Genomic DNA, 17,252 nt, shown 5'->3' on the forward strand with positions numbered 1-17,252 from the left:
TGTTGGCAAGATCTAATCCATTCTATTTGGTGCTCCTTTCCCCAACTAATGTCAGCCATGGCTCAGCTGGTAGCACTCTTCCCTCTGAGCCAAGAGGTTGTGGGTTCAAATTCCACACCAAAAATTGAGCACAACAATCTAGGCTCAGAAGCCTATTGGAGAGCTGCATTATTTGGGGGGCTGCTTTTGGATAAGACATTGAATCAAGGCTCAACTTACCCTTTCAGGTGGACATAGAAGGCCAATGGCATTTTTTAGAAGAACAAGAGCAGGGGAGTTATCTTGGTGTCCTGGCCAATATTTATCTCTCAATCAACAACACAAAAACAGATAATCTAGTCATGGTCACATTACTGTTTGTGAAAGTTTTCTTGTGTGCAACTTAAGTACTCTGTTTCCAACATTGCAACAGTGACTGTGCCTCAAAATACTTCATTGGTTGTAAAGTACTTTGGGACATATAGTGGTCATGAAAGGCACCATATAAATGCGTGTCTTCTTTTTTCCTTTTTAACTCCATCTCCCTCCCTGACCACTTGCTACAGCCTCTGTGCTTCCCAAATTATGCTTCCAATGCCATTTGTCATCCATGAACAACATTGCTTCCTTTCACCTCTGCAAAATCACCCTTCTCAGTCCAAACTCACCACATTACTGCTGAAACTGTCATCCCCATTTTAATCAACTCCAATCTTGACTATTCCAAAGCCCCCCCACCACCTGCGACCTCCTCCAGTGCCACTATCCAGCTTGTGCCCTACGGTCCTTTGACTTCAGCCCTTCTGTGACTCTTCCTCTGCTTCTAACCCACCATCATTTTGAAAACATTCAGCCTTTTTAATTCTACTCTGAGACTCTCTGAATACCTCAGTCTTCCTAATTTTCTCTCTATCTTTAAAAGGTCCTCAAAATGTATCTTCTTGGCTGTGCTTTCTGTCATCTCTTGTATATCTTATACTTATGATCAGCATGAATTTTTCTTCTGGAAAGCACCTTGGGAGAATTACTACTTTCAATGCCAGCTGTCGCACTCACCCATGCTTCCCCTCCCATCGTGATTTGGCTCAGTTTTTGCACAAGGCAAAAACTTGGAACAAAGAACAAAGAAAAGTACAGCACAGGAACAGGCCCTTCGGCCCTCCAAGCCTGAGCCGATCATATTGCCTGTCAACTAAAACATTTTGCACTTCCGGGGTCCATATCCCTCTATTCCCATCCTATTCATGTATTTGTCAAGCTGCCTCTTAAACACCACTATTGTACCTGCTTCCAACACCTCCTCTGGCAGCGAATTCCAGACACTCACTACCCTCTGTGTAAAAAACTTGCCCTGCACATCTCCTCTATAGTTTTCTCCTCTCACCTTAAATCTATGTCCCCTAGTAATTGACTCTTCCACCCTGGGAAAAAGCTTCTGACTATCTACTCTGTCCATGCCACTTATAATTTTGTAAACTTCTATCAAGTCACCCCTCAATCTCCATCACTCTAGTGAGAACAATCCGAGTTTCTCCAACCTCTCCTCATAGCTAATAACCTCCAGACCAGGCAGCATCTTAAATCACACTCTTGCACCCCATGAAATTTCAGAGGCATGGCTACTGAGGATGGCCTGGAAAGCAACAATTACTGAAACACAGAACTGATTACCCCTCCTTCTAGCAAACCGAGAGTACCCTAAAGTATTTTTCCTGGCAATATCCCATCACACTATTGGCCTTTAGCAGGACCATAGGGAGGAAGCACTGTAGAATTCTCCATATTCACAGACAGTGCCATTCCATTTTGATTAGCATTCAACAAATGGCATACCGATTGAGCCAGAATGCTTCCCTCTTGTTTCTTTTTTAATCTTCCTGCATTTTTTCTCAAGGGGACTCACTTTCTGGGCATTTACATTGGCAATCTTACCAAAGATCAGTGAAACTCATCCATAGAAAATAATTGCATCTTACTCACAGTAACTTAGGGTGGAATTTTACAGCCCACTCGTGGCGAGGGGAGGGCTGGAAAATGTGGCAAGCTGTTCAAAAGTCCATTAACTTCGGCGGGACCAAAAGATCCCGATAGTTGGAGGGGCCGTAAATTCCGCCCTTAGTATACAAGAATTAGGGAAAACAATATCAGCCAATCCACAAATTAAGCATCTTAGTCAAGCAGGGGTAACTTCTCATGACCATTTTCATTTATTATCTTCAGCCGCCTAGGTGGACTGGGTGGCAACATTATAATTGCCTGAGATTTGTTTGCACACATCTGCCCCACAAGTACACAAAGCCTACAGAGGAGCAGTAGGAGGATAGGTTCCCAGAACTCAAGCTACTTAGAGGAGCCACCAAGACAGATTGTGATCATAAAATGATGGGCGGAATCGTCCCAGATTCGCACTAAGTGCGGCAGCGGGTGGGAAAAATGTTTTACCCGCCAGCCGCAATGGTGGCTTTTCACGCCGTTTTGTCCCAAACCTGCCGCATTACTGGTGCATTCCCAGGAAACACTCTGCTTCCAAGGCAGCCAGGCTCTCATTTGCCCAACTACGCCATCACCTCACTGTTTCAACACACCGGGTGCCACACTTAAAGTCCAGCCGCACACACACATCTCTCAGCGCTTCCAGCCCACGACTGCTGCAAAGGAGATATGGCCCCGAAAGACAAAAAGACTGCAGGCCCCCAGGATCAATGACACATCCCTTGAGCACCTTTTGGTCATAGTGAAGGCTCACCGTGATGTCCTCTACTCCAGCTCTGGCCACAGGATGGGCAGCAGCGTGACCAACCAAGCTTGGGAAGCAGTGGTCAGCACGAACACCCTTCAAAAAAGGACAGCTGCTCAGTGCCGCAAGAGGATGAATGATCTCCCCTGTTCCACCAGGGTAAGTCACTCTTCTGATCACTCTCAACTCACACACTCACAAGCCCATCACACATCCACAGGGCCCTCACACACTGCCAGTTCAAGGGACATCACCATTCACTCTCTCATGCACACTTTCATTGTCCTCATCCCATCCAAGGGACCACTCACCACCCATAAGTGCCAGGCATAATTATCATCTGGCCTGGCAGGCATCCTGCTTACACTCTCTCCATCTCTATTCATGCAGGATAAGCTGACACACAACAACAGAGAGAGATTGCAGACCGGTGGAGGAATGTCTGAAATCAAGGTCCTCAGGGTTTTTGAAAACAAAGCCATCCAGCAGGCTGGCAAGGACCTGGACCGTTGCTGATGGTGAGGTCGGTGCCGCTCTACCAAGTAAGGATCCAGCAGTGCAAAATCCATCTGGGAAACAGCTGGAGTCCACAGAGGGTTCAAATACCTCAGGAGCTAAAATGCCACGTGATTCCAATAGAATTGCACAAATCCTTGTGAAAATTACACATACTACTGTGAGCTAATGCATGTTGTGAGAAATTAAAAAGAATCGCATACATATGACATCAACTTATAGTGTGTTTAACATAGAAAAATGACCAAAACATTTCATTCATGAAGTATCAAAGGCAAAAAAACAGCCTTGCACCTGGCACACCTGCATCACACTTAAAATATCACAGTTCAAATTGGCAGATACCATTACAGAAGAAAAGCAACCTTTGAACTAAGAGCAATAAAGACAGTTAACTTGTAATGAAATAAAAGCAGAAAATGCTGGCAATACAAAACAAGCCAGTGAGCATCTGTTAAGAGAAAAGAGAGCATATGATGTTTCAAAAATGCTCATTGACATGTTGTAAAATTTCACCATTTCTGATTTTACTTCAGATTTCCAACGTTGCATTTCTTTATCATTTGTGTAATTCTCTTACTCGGAGCAGGTAATTACAAGTTACAATTAAACTCAGCAATTTACAAATAGCAACATGAATCTGGATTAGCTTATGTGGACCATTTCTCCTAAGGGTTGAGTTGAAGTAAAGCCTAGCAGCAAAGTATCATAACCATGTTTCAGACACACCACAATTGATAAGCAATATATTTTTAAAAAGCACTCATGCAGCACAATCAATATTTTTGCAACTTTTAAAAATCTCCCTTTCTTGACCTGTTTCAGTACCAAACAGTGCACCAAATTAGTCATTTTAAAAATCAAAATAGATAAAGAGGACAGGAACATTCAGCCCATCAATGCAGAAAGACCCAACCACCCCTGCCCTGCATATCCCCCATCATGTCATCCAATTGTTTCTTGAATGATTCAAAGTGCTTGTCTTAATTGCCTTGCATAGGATTCCAATCAATCTATTACTCAGTTGTGCCAATATGATCTTTTACCAGTTTGAACTTGTGACCCATTGTCCCACTGCCAGCACATGGGCAGTGAAATTCAATTTCATGGGGTGCAAAATGAATAGTAGTGGATTGACCTTCTTTTGAACACCACACCCGATTTTCCTTTCTGTTCTGGAAAGGAAGTTGGGAGGAGTATGTAACAGGCAGCCGCTCCGCTACCACCCATCTTGTGCCATTGAGAGTGAAATTCAACTTTGGCAAAGTTTGAAATAGTGGTCCAAATTTACCTTTCAAAGCCACTTCCTATCTTTTATATCCATATAAGGTCATGCATTTTCAGTCATCTTTTTCAATCTGCAAAGTTCACATTTCTACAATTTTTCCATTTATTTCTGATGCCAGTGATCAATTCCATGATTCTTCCCTGAAGTCTCTTCCAGTCTCCACATCTCCATAGTGTCTCAATGGTGAGAAATGCATATTGGTCAAGATGTGGTTTCATCAATGCCTAAGCCTTACTTCACTGAGCTTGTATTCTACTCTTTTGACGGTATAGTTCAATATTCTACCTGCTTTGTTAATTGTTGTTCTACAGTGATTGGGCAATTTTGAGTGTTATATCTATTAAAACCTCTAGATATCTTTCACCGTCACCTTCAGTCATTTGATGAACAACACTGGGTGGAAAGTCAAACCAGTCATTCAACTCATTTCTGTTTATCAGACCAACTATGCACAATTGATAGCTGTATCTGCATAGTTAACATCAATGGCCATAATTCAAAAGTATTTCCTTGGTCCTGAAGCATATTGCCGAGTGGACACGATAAGGTGCTGTATAAATGTTAGTATTTTCTTTATTCATTCATTTTTCTTCATATTTGTAGCACTTTACTTTTGCCCACATTAAATCTCATTTTTCATTGTTCTTTTAAATATTTTGTTTGACTCACTTTGTAACTCATTAAATGCTTCCTGGGGTTCTCATCTTCCTATTCAATCCCTCCATGGCCTTAACCATATTTCCATAACATACTTCAAGAATTCTGTCTTTCTCCAACTCTGGCTCTTGTGCATTCCCCACTCCCATCAGCTCAGTGCTCGATGGGTATGACATCTGTTATCTTGGCCTTGTATTCTGAAATTCTTTTCCTAAACCTCTCCATATCCCTCCCCTCCTGAAAACAACCTTTCCGACCAAGTTTTAGTCACCTCTCCTAATATCTCCTTCTTTGGCTTGGTGCCATGTTTTGTGTAATTATATGAGGCAGAATCTTCTGTTCAGCATGCAGAGGCAGGGCGGGCGCGCACCGGAGTCGACTGCACACCTGCCTAACTGTCAAAGGCCTGTTAAGGCCATTAATAAAGTAATTAAACAAACTGACAGGGCTGCCCGTCCAACCTTAAGGTTGGCTGGCAGGCGAAGAGCCCAAGTGGCCTTCATGTTTCACGAAGGTTTTATAAATTAGTAAATAAATTTTGCTCATTTCATAAACACGTCTCAGCTCATGTGACACTGTCACATGAGGGGACATGTGTAAATGATTTTTAACTTTTTTTATTTTGAAGTTTCAGTTAGGACTTAATCTCCCTGAGGCAGTTCCGTGGGAGATTTCTGCGCTCTTTAGCACGCATGTATGAAAGGGCGCAGGCCTCCTCCCCCCCGCCCGCACAGGTAGCGCTGAAGTGCTACCCGCCGTGCATCACGCTGGGTGGGCCTTAATTGGTCTGCCCACTTAAAATGGCGGCAAACATCGGGTGGCGATCAGCTCCACACCCGCCCGCGTCTGCTCCCAACCAGCCCGCCTGACAGGGAGAAAATTCTCCCCATGGTGAAGTGTCTTGAAACATTTTCCTACATTTAAGATGCTATATAAATGCATGCTGTCATTTTAGGTTGCATCTACTTTTCTTCTTTTGCACTAATGAAGTGTGCACTGAGGCAAAATTTGTAATATCAGTCTGAAGACTAGAGAGTGCACTACAGACATGAGGTGCATCTTAGGAAAGCAAAATAGTGGATCTCGATAACTCAGAGAAGTGAGCCCAAAATTGGCAAATATCCTTCAATATACATCAGTTTAGTAGATGCATTAGTGGTCATCTTCTGAGATTCTATAGAGTCTGGAACAGTTCCTACAGATTGGAGGGTAGCTAATGTAACCCCAGTATTTAAAAAGGCAAGTGGAGAGGAAACAGGGGATTATAGACCAGTCAGCCTGATGTCAGTAGTGGGGAAAATTCTAGAGTCCATTATAAAAGATTTAATAGCTGAGCACTTGGGAAACATTGTGGAATCGGACAGAGTCAGCATGGATTTATGAAACAGAAATCATGCCTGACAAATCTACTGGAATTTTTCGAGAATGGAATGAGTAGAGTTGATGAGGGGGAGCCAGTGGATGTGGTTTATTTAGACTTTCAGAAGGCTTTTGACAAAGTCTCACAGAAGAGCTTAGCGTGTAAAATTAAAGCACATGGGATTTGGGGTAGTGCATTGAGATGGATAGAAAAATGTTTGGCGGTCACGAAACAAAGAGTAGGAATAAACAGATCTTTTTCCAAATGGCAGGCAGTGACTAGTGGGGCACCGCAATGTAATATCTCCAAGTTTGCAGATGACACAAAGCTGGGTGGGAGGGTGAGCTGTGAGGAGGATGCAGGGATGCTTCAGTGTGATTTGGACAAGCTGAGTGAGTGGACGAATGCATGGCAGATGCAGTATAATGTGGATAAATGTGAAGTTATCCACTTTGGTAGCAAAAACAGGAAGGCAGATTATTATCTGAATGGATATAAATTGAGAGAGGGGAATGTGCAACGAGACCTGGGTGTCCTTGTACACCAGTCGCTGAAGGTAAGCATGCAGGCGCAGCAGATAATAAAGAAGGCAGATGGTATGTTGGCCTTCATAGCGAGAGGATTCGAGTACAGGAGCAGGGATGTCTTGCTGCAATTACACAGGACCTTGGTGCGACCACACCTGGAATATTGTGTGCAGTTTTGGTCTCCTTATCTGAGGAAGGATGTTCTTGCTATAAAGGGAGAGCAGTGAAGGTTTACCAGACTGATTCCTGGGATGGCAGGACTGACATATGAGGAGAGATTGAGTCTGTTAAGATTATATTCGTTGGAATTCAGAAGAATGAGGGGGGATCTCATAGAAACCTATAAAATTCTAACAGGACTAGACAGGGTAGATGCAGGGAAGATGTTCCCGATGGTGGAGGAGTCCAGAACCAGGGGTCACAGTTTGAGGATACGGGGTAGACCATTTAGGACTGAAATGAGGAGAAATTTCTTCACCCAGAGAGTGATGAGCCTGTGGAATTTGCTACCACAGAAAGTAGTTGAGGCCAAAACATTATGTGTTTTCAAGAAGGACTTAGATATAGCTCTTGGGGTGAAAGGGATCAAAGGGTATGGGGAGAAAGTGGGAGCAGGCTATTGAGTTGGATGATCAGCCATGGTCATGATGAATGGTGAAGCAGGCTTGAAGGGCCGAATGGCCTACTCCTGCTCTAATAGTCTATGTTTCTATGTGTCAGTGGGCAGTTATGTACCTAGGTATGCACAACTCAGGGCATGGACAGGTGTAATTTGAAGGTGACAAGAAGGGAGTGAGACTTGAGGGTGGTCACCTATTGCTCCCTAATTCTTCAAGCTCAGTGTCAGATGATCGTGGCCAAAGCAAACATAATCCTAGGTTCCACTGCCCAGACTGTTCAGCACAAAACTAAAGGCATGATAAGAGAGTTGTATAAGGTTTGGGTTAGACTTCATCTGGAATACTGTGTACATTCTGGTCCTCCTACTGTAAGAAGAACATTTTGGTTCCACTGGAAATACAGAGGAGGGCAACAACAATGGCCCCTGGCCCAGGGAGGAAGGCACGGAAGCAGGTCTCACAACTTGCTTGTGAGTTTATTGGACAGGCAAGGACATATACAGGATCTAAGACCAATCTTCAAAATTATTCCAGGTATTAATAACAAACGAGTGGGTGGATTTTTTAAAAATTTAGTTTTCCATGGGATGTAATATTGCTGGCAAGACTAGCATTTGTTCCCCATCCCTAGCTGCCCTTGAACTGAGAGTCTTGCTAGGCTATTTCAGAGGGCAATTAAGAGTCACCCACATTGCTGTGGGTCTGGGGTCACATCTAGGCCAGAATGGGTAAGGACAGCACATTCCCTTCCCTAAAGGACAGTAGTGAACCAGATGGGTCTTTATGACAATCATTGATAATTTCATGGCACAATTACTGTGACTAGTTTTCAATTCCAGAATTACTAATTAATTGAATCTAAATTACACCAGCTACCATGTTGGGATCTGAACCCATATCCCTGGCTCTCTGAGTTACCTGTCAGTCCACAACTCCACCGTCTCCCCCAAGTCTGAGGCAATTGATCCATTTGGAACTGAGGAGGGGTGGGTGGCGGGAGTGCGACCAATTAAATTGAGGAAGCAGCAAGTGAGGTTGCATGTGCAGGTGAGAGGGAGGAATAGCACCTTGCAGTCCTTCAAGGTGTAAACTACAATATCATGGCAGAACAATGTCAACATTCTGGGTACTAATATGGGGCTTGAATAATTGCCCTTAGAAGTCAGAATGCATTTTTTGGCAAAAACTTTTATGAATTGGCTCGTGGTTTTTATGCCTCTCCAAGGATTGGGGTAAGAATGGTGGGTAAATGAGGTAAGATGACCTATGGCCTTTTTCTATATTCACAAAACGATGGGTGTGAGACCCAGTAGAAGGCTAGCTCACACTGCACTGAATCCCCAAATAGTGCAACATCAATTCAGCCTAATTTGTACCCAACTCAAGGTAACCAACAGATTTTTAGTCAACATTTAAAAAAAAATCTTGCTTCTCCAGCTCAGGGTGTATTTTTACTCCAACAGTATTTCCAGCGCACCAATATCAATCAAGTTAGATGAGTTTTAAATTGCCTCATTAATACTTAATTGGCGATGTGAAATGATAACTTTCATCGCCAAATAAAACAGGCAAAAGGAGTACCTCAAGACATTGAAAGGTGCCATCATGGGTGTGTTAGCATTGAAAAGGTTTGGGGTCAGCCTTCAGTGAATCCCTACAGCTTCCAAACTGCCTGAAATCATATACTTCACTATTTTCAAATGCAGTCCATTACCATATGGCACCATCAAAGGGGTGAGGGCAGGATACAACATAGCAAAATGCTTGAGATTTATCCAGCCTGCCTGATTAGATTTTATTATATGTTGTAATAACAGCACATGCCCAGGGAAGGCATGTCCTCTTCCTACTTTTAAACTTGGACTGCACTCAGTATATAATTTTCTGGAATTGTCTTTTATTTGAAAATGGGCACTAATAAGACTGTTAAGAATGATGTCGAGGATCAGGTGACCTTTTCAGTTTCTGCACAAAGGATTAACTCATGTCTGAAATTACCTCTGGAAAGTTCTCAAATGCAAATAGGTTTCTCAGGTGAAAAGGGACCATCTTTACTAGCTCAACGGAAGAGATCTAACAAACAATGGTTACCAGATGTGTCGGAGCTATGAGCGTGGAATTGAATGAGCTAACTGAGGCTGGTATTTTGATAGGTTGTCAATCATTCCTCCATTGTGTAATAATCACCCCGGCTCCAACCCATTATGTGGACAATGGAAAGTGCTGAAATTTGCCATCATGAGACGGAAACTGATTGTACATAATAAATCTATTACTCCAAGAACCAGGCAGAAACAGCCTCTCTAGACAAGAACACGGCTTGAAAAGAACACTCACAACCGAACACCAGCTGCACACCAAGGCAGTAACACCTATGCATTTTTAAAAACCTGGAGACTCTTACATCTTAAAGATTTCCCAAGATATTCCTGTTCAGAGTCCACCAGGACAAAAACATGACCTCCTGGTAAAAAACAAGTAACCAATTTTGTACTCTGCTGAAAAAAGCTATCTCTTCAAGGGAATCCTGCAACATTGCTGATACACAGCCCAGCTATTGAAACCACCCAGACTACCATTTAGGAGTGAACTATCTCTTCAACAGGCCTGCAATGACTGGTTTTCCTATGTTGACCAAACACTTGAACTATGAACTACTCTTTTGCTTACAATTTGCAAAAGTTCACTTTTCTTATGAACAGTATCTTTCATGTATGTGTCTGTTTGTGAGAGGGAGAGAGAGAGAGAGAAAGAGAAAGATGTAGCATTTAGACTTTCAGGTGAATAAATAATCCTCTTTATTTAAATCCACAAAAGCTAGCTGCTGTTTTTTTTAAATTGACCACACACACTCCAGGGGCTAAGAAACATACATTTCTTCCTTTTCAAAAAAACCCACCGATTACAGACAGTAATGGAAAAGGTACAAGGTTTCAGTTCCCTCCAAACCTTGTCCATAACAGCAGGAACAGGCCAAGTGGCCTAACAAGTTCATGGCAGTGTTTATGCTCCACATGTGTACATTGTGACTCGAAGTGCCACTTGAATGAATTGCACTGAGAAAGATTCCATACATTTATGTTCTGTAGTTTTAATTATTGTGTTATTGTGCACAAAAAATTCAATTGAAATCTAAACTTTAAACAACCATTTATTAGATTTCTTAACCTTCTTATATTTTGAATCTAAGGTGAGATTTAAAGTGTGCATGTGGAGGCCTGAACATATGTTGTATGGTGGAGAAGAGGGATTTTTGGATTTTTTCTACTCATAAGATGATATTTAAGTTACGCTCTTGTGAGGTGCCTTGGACATTTTACAATATTAAAAGACTCTTTATTAATGCAAGTTGATGTTCTTCATGTTGTTCTAAGCGGTTTTACTTAAGAAAAGATGGTACAGTTTGAGGCGCCTGGCCAGTTCTGGCAGTGGATGAGCAGAGCAAGTAACCTGTATTGTCTTTTCCATTAAATAGTTGTTAGACATTTAGACAAGAGGAGTGGCTATTATACCAGAAGGTGTGCTGAGGTGCTGGAGATTGTTTGAGATCTGAGAAAGCCAAGTGGAGGGTGAGAGAAATGTTGATGTCATCGCATATGGGATGCATTAGAACGTGAGAATATGGTTGAGCAAGGAGAGAAGTAATTTTTTCTAGGGGCGTAGGATACAGGCCTCTAAAATCTTGGGCTGTTGGGGTGGTTCAGACAGATGTTCAAGATGGCTGAGCACTGAAAAGCATGGCATTTTCCTTTACTGGGATCAATATTTGCACATCAAGGCAACCAAAATAAAACCATCACCCATCTTACGGATGTTTTGCAAAGTATTAACACCAAAGAAACGAAGTGTTCAGCCCAACAGATCAATGGCAGTTTTATATTTCACCTGAGCCTCCTCCTACATTTTTTTCTTCTAATCCCATTAACCTTTGTTTGTTGGTCATGGCTGAGGTGGAAAACTGCCTCACTTATCTGCACAATAGTCACTGAATTTTAAAAATCAAGAATTGCTTAAGGTGCTTTGAGATGTTTTGGCACTATTTTTAGGATTTGAGCACAAATATTTTTATAATTGAATACTTCTTAAGCCAACATGCTCAAAAAAGAGTGAATTTGTGAAGTTAATAAAAATCCTCCTTAACCATTCCATTTTCCAAAGGAATTTGTATACATGAAGCCATGCAAAATAGAAGTTGAACCAAATTGATGCTAGATAAATACAAGTCATATCCATCCTGTTACCTAACAACACAACGGGAAAAAGTTATTCTGTTTAATACTTATGGCTTAAAATTTGTTGTTCTTCACTTTTAGCGGCAGTTTGCCTATCCACACCTACAGCTTCAGAATCCAGATACGGGGGCAGAATATTACACTCGACATGCAGGCGTAAAATGACGCACAATGACGTTGGGCAAGCATCCCAACATCATCACGCAGTCTCGGGATATTTCATTCGGTGGATCCACACCAGAGTCCACTGCACACCTGCAAGTAATTGAAAGGCCTATTAAGGCCATAAACAAGCTAATTAAATTCAGATTTATGCTGCCCGTCCAACCTAACAGTTGGTGGGCAGGCAAAAAGGCCAAGAGGCCTTTACACTTTTTAGGAAACCTCATCTACGAGGGGGATGAGGTTTGCTAAAGCAAATAAACATTAAATAAAAACTTTATTTTTAAATTAAAAACATGTTCCAGCTCATGCGACAGAGTCACCTGAGGGGACAGAGTTTTATTAAATTTTTATTCTCTTCATTTTTTTTTACACAACGCTCCAATCTCCTTGAGACAGCTCCATGCCTCAGGGAGATTGAAGCACTCTTTCGCGCGCATGCGTGATCTGCGCGCTAGGCCCAGCTCTCCCTTCCCCCCTCCATCCTTAATTGGCCCACCCGTGTGAAATCGCGGTGCGGAGCCAATCGCGGGCAGCGGTCGGCTTCCCAACTGTCCCCGCCCACCCTCGCCAAGCACCTCCACCAAGGGCAAAAGGGCAAAATCCTGCCCACAGGGCGGAATTTTACGACCCCATTGCACCAGGTGCCATTCAAAAGTCCATTGACTTTGGCAGGACCAGAAGATCCTGTTAGCGGGTGAGGCCATAAAATTCCACCCATGATCTTCAATCAAAATTCCACAATTAAATATCATTGGCACAGTCTGTAAGATTTTCACTTGATGTCTTACACAGTGCTATGCTTACTTTAAACCATACCCATCACACTAAAAAGAAAAGTGTAATTAAAAAGCCCAATGCAGTCTGCTAATCCCAGCAACCCATAGGAAATTAACTGGTTTAATGCTGTAAAAAGAACATAGAGCTAAGGATCCTTCTTGTCTTTTACTTGATATAAGTTAAAACATATGTCACTATTAGTGTAAACAAACAACAAAAACGTTACAAAGAATTAGGATGTGTAAAAATATCTTCTCTTTCTGATGCCATCTTTAATTTTGTTTAAAATGAGACTTACGACATTGTAGGGATAAAACTGGCTTGGAGGAATTACTCAATTAGGTTGTGATGGAGCTGAATCAATCAGTGCTCAGCATCATTAAATAGTCTGAATTTGTACCAGTAAATAATGTTAATAATAAGCTTGAATTAGCATTAGTAGATAGTGGCATTAATTTAGGTTTCCTTGATGACCAATTATTCATTTTCAAAATATGTATCTTTGCTTTCCTATGTCTTGTAAAGACTTTTTTTTCAGCAAACAATGTTGAATATTCAGTAGCATTTTTAAAACGTACTGGGTCCACCAACAATCGATTATTGATATTCTTGCAAGAAACTAAAGACACTTTACAAAAGGCCCAGATAACAACGGTTTCTCCCTGAATTCCTGTCAGGGCTACGGACCAATAAAAATGTGCTGCCTAATCATGCTATGGATTGTTAGTCAGCAGCAAAATTGATGAAGTTGATGGTCCTGGTAAGTAATGGAGTTGTGACCTTTTTTCGCTGGTCATCCTCAGCCAATTACACTGCAAATAGAACAATAAATTCAGCACGTTTTACTTCCATTCACCTACCGGTATATCCAAGCAATCTGCAGTCCCTGCTGCTACATGGGTTCAAAATGAAGGTTGAGGAAAGAGGTCCAAATGTTATACGTGAGTTTATATGTTAGTGCTATTAATGAGCCTAAAAACCATATGCTATTAATGAGACTGAAAGCCATATGAAGTATTGTCATGCTGACAAATTACTTCCTTTTGTGCAATTGTGCAATAACATGGGTTTAAATGTGTGCTGTTCTGCACGTCTGGAATTAAGACTGCTTATCCCACAAATAATTCATTGTAACAGCAACACTAATTTCTATGCCATACAGCAATAAAATAAATTTGTAGTATAGTCCTAATTTCCCAGGTTAACCATGAGGTCAGTGTAGCATTGCAATCTTCCTTTAATTAGCATAGCTGAGAATATACTGAACTTTCTGGTAAGCCACAAGCATTTACAGAATTAGCTAGGTTGTTAATTGCTTTCTCACAGAAAGGACAAGTCAGGATGCTACTGCACGACTGACAAACAGAAATCTTATTAGAGATCAGCATTCATCATCTCTAGGACACAAATGAAATTAGAATGTAACATAGATAATGTCATTCAGCAACAGGCATAAACCTTAGCTCATTGCATAAAAAGTTGTCTGCAAGACTCCTTTGTAATCCATTCACTACACTTTCTGTATGAAGAATGAATTAATGATTCAGCAAATGCTGCCTTTAAGCAAATTTTTTAATTAACTGGCAAATCCTTCCATGAAGTTATAATCCTGTTCTGATCACTATTGTTAAGAAATATGAAATCATATTTCTAAAGTACAACTTTTGCAGTCAATGACACCGCAGCATATTATCTAATCTGCTTCTCAATAGCATGGACCATAAATCCTAAACTACTGGCAACAGTAACCCAATATTCTGGTTTTGAATAATGGAACATTGAAAACCCAATGTTGAGTACTTTAATTCACTTGAATGGAAAAGGAGGGGGAAGGGGAGGGTAGGTGAAGAGGACATGAACTAAAGAGATAAGAAAGAGAGGAAGGTGAGGAAGAGGAAAGGGAAAGAAGAAGGAGCAAATCAGAGATGAGGAAATGGGGAGGGGAGAGAAGGAGGGGATATGAGGGGAAAGAAGGAATCTGTCTCAATGGGGCTGGGGGTTATCTGAGTGCAGGGTTAGCTCATCGGAAGTTCATTCTGCCTCAGTCATTGATTTGACCATCAGGAAAAGCTGTGTTCCATTTCCATTTAGTTAGGAATAGGGTGCCAGCAACCTTATATCACAGTGGAGGTTGCTGGCAACCAGTTTCTCTGCATTAGATGGGTGGGATTTAGACAGAGGGAGTGTTAGCATAGCTCTGCCTGCTAGGGTATCTTCCCACAATTCACATTGCCAAAAGGAAACAATCTTTGAGCTTTGATTCTGGCACCAAGTCAAAGTGTGTCTAGTTCTTTATGCATTTTTTTCTCCCTTGCTAAAGTCCTTTTTTTTTCTTAATTTCTCGAGGTGCTTTTAATTAAATTTTTATATTTAATCCTTTCATATTATTTCTTGTTCAAATGTCATAATTTCTTTTGGAGTTGCTCTTCATTGTAGTACAGGTTTTCTACTTTTTTTTCACCATGTGCTACCAAAGGTGAGCTTCCAATTTTTCCTTTCTGAGCGCCTATCACAAAGGCTCAGATTTATGATGAAGTGACAGCGCTCACCACTGACCTCAAAGAAAACCACCCACAAAAATCCAACCATTCTCTGTGGCATGGATTTCCCTTTCTCCTGGTGTCTATTTGAATCTGGCACCAAGTCAAAGGGTGTCCAATGATAGTGATGTCATCAGGTAGGATAAGTAGCCAATCATGCTGAAGTATTCTCACAGAGAGCAAAGCAGCAAGCGAAATGCAATGAATTTTTCACACTTAATTGACAATTTTACAGAGCAAGTTAAATGATTAGGACATGCACAAATGATTAAGGTTGAAATAGCATAAGCTTAAAAAGAATTAAAAATGTGAATCATTTTTATCACAATGAAGGAATCTGACATTCCACAAATATAAAATGGGTTTATCAGTGACATCAGAAATTATAAACTTGTACACTGTTAAAAACCCAGCTACACATCATTCAGCAAGGTATAATTTACTCCAAGGTTTACAGCGAGACTAAGAATGCTAAATGGCAACTTCTTATTAGTTCAGTAATTGATTGTAGTCTGGGAGCCTTGAACAATACGCCCTATGGGTGATTGTAGAATCACTGACAGCAACTACTGGATTTTCACATTCAACTGCACACTGCGGACTCCAGAAATTGCTGTCAGGTTCAGAGGAATAATAACGGCCAGTGCAGGTGCAATACCTAGTGAATATTTCCACTACTCAGCATTCACTGCAGTTTGTCACAAATAGTTGCAATGCTTTACTTTATTGACCATTACACTAAAATTTGCCGACTCCCAGAAGTTCCAACAGTGCTCTACTGAGCTGCATTATTTGCATGAGCTGTGCAATTCTCTTGCAAAATGTTCAGGTCAGGATGAATTCCTCTGTTTTTACTTTGAAAACCTCCCCAGACATTGCAAGTGCAATATTATATTTCATCTCCTCCCAATCTCTTCAGTAAAGGCAGCCAAGTAATGCAATCAATATTTCTTCTCAACACCTACTCACAGTAACCACTTCTCATTCACCTCCACTTTTATTTTTGAGGGAGTTAGATTTTGCCTGCCTACCTCATCTTATTTTCAAATTCAAAAGAAATATAACCATTATAAATTTGATTACATTATGTGAAGTGCAACTTTTCTGCCCTTTGTCAAATGCTAATGAAACAGCTGAGCCTCTGGTGTGAGAAAGCATTAAGACAGATTTGTCAGCTGAAAGATTGAAGGCAGATTCAACTGAAGCCTTTAAAAGGGAATTAGATAAGTACATGAATGGGAAAAAAAGAAGCTTATGGACCTTCATTTAGGGAAGTAGGACTAGCTGGATTGCTCTTGCAGAGAGCCAGCAAGGGTTCAACGGGCCGAAAGACCTCCTGTACTGCAACCATTTTATAATTCTTTTTATTAATTTTCAACCTTATCAACAAAATGCAGGTCCAAATTCGTATTCATTTGGACCTGCTGCTCAACATGACCGGACTGCCTTGCTTGAAAGGAAACTAAAAAAATGCTTGCTGGACTTCTGTAACATCGATGAACTACCGATGATATACGTGACCGGGTCCGTCCTCACAGCGCATTGCATCCACATATGTATGGGTTGCCTAAAACACACAAAAGTGATGTCCCTTTAACGCCCTATCTTATCTATGAATGGTTCTGCACAACATGAATTGGCCAAATGGTTGGGTGAATTGTTACAACCAGTTTTGAGCATGTGTTATACATACACGGTGAAGGATTCCTTCACATTTACAAAGATCATAGAGGACTTGCTTCTCAATAGCAATGCTTTGTCCATGTGCTCATTTGACATTGCTAGCCTACTCACCAATGTCCCACTTAAGGAAGTCATAGATATTTGCGCTACAGCACTATATCACAGCGATCT

At 41.3% G+C, this 17,252-nt stretch overlaps 1 protein-coding gene across 1 annotated transcript in view; it reads right to left on the bottom strand.

Moving 5' to 3' along the window:
- Nucleotides 1–17,252, bottom strand: part of cpne5b (copine Vb) — a 723,670-nt gene that overhangs the window by 453,302 nt on the left and 253,116 nt on the right. The gene's annotated exons all lie outside the window — the stretch shown is intronic.

This window comes from Carcharodon carcharias, chromosome 9 (assembly GCF_017639515.1).
Source record: "Carcharodon carcharias isolate sCarCar2 chromosome 9, sCarCar2.pri, whole genome shotgun sequence".
Lineage (NCBI taxonomy): Eukaryota > Metazoa > Chordata > Chondrichthyes > Lamniformes > Lamnidae > Carcharodon > Carcharodon carcharias.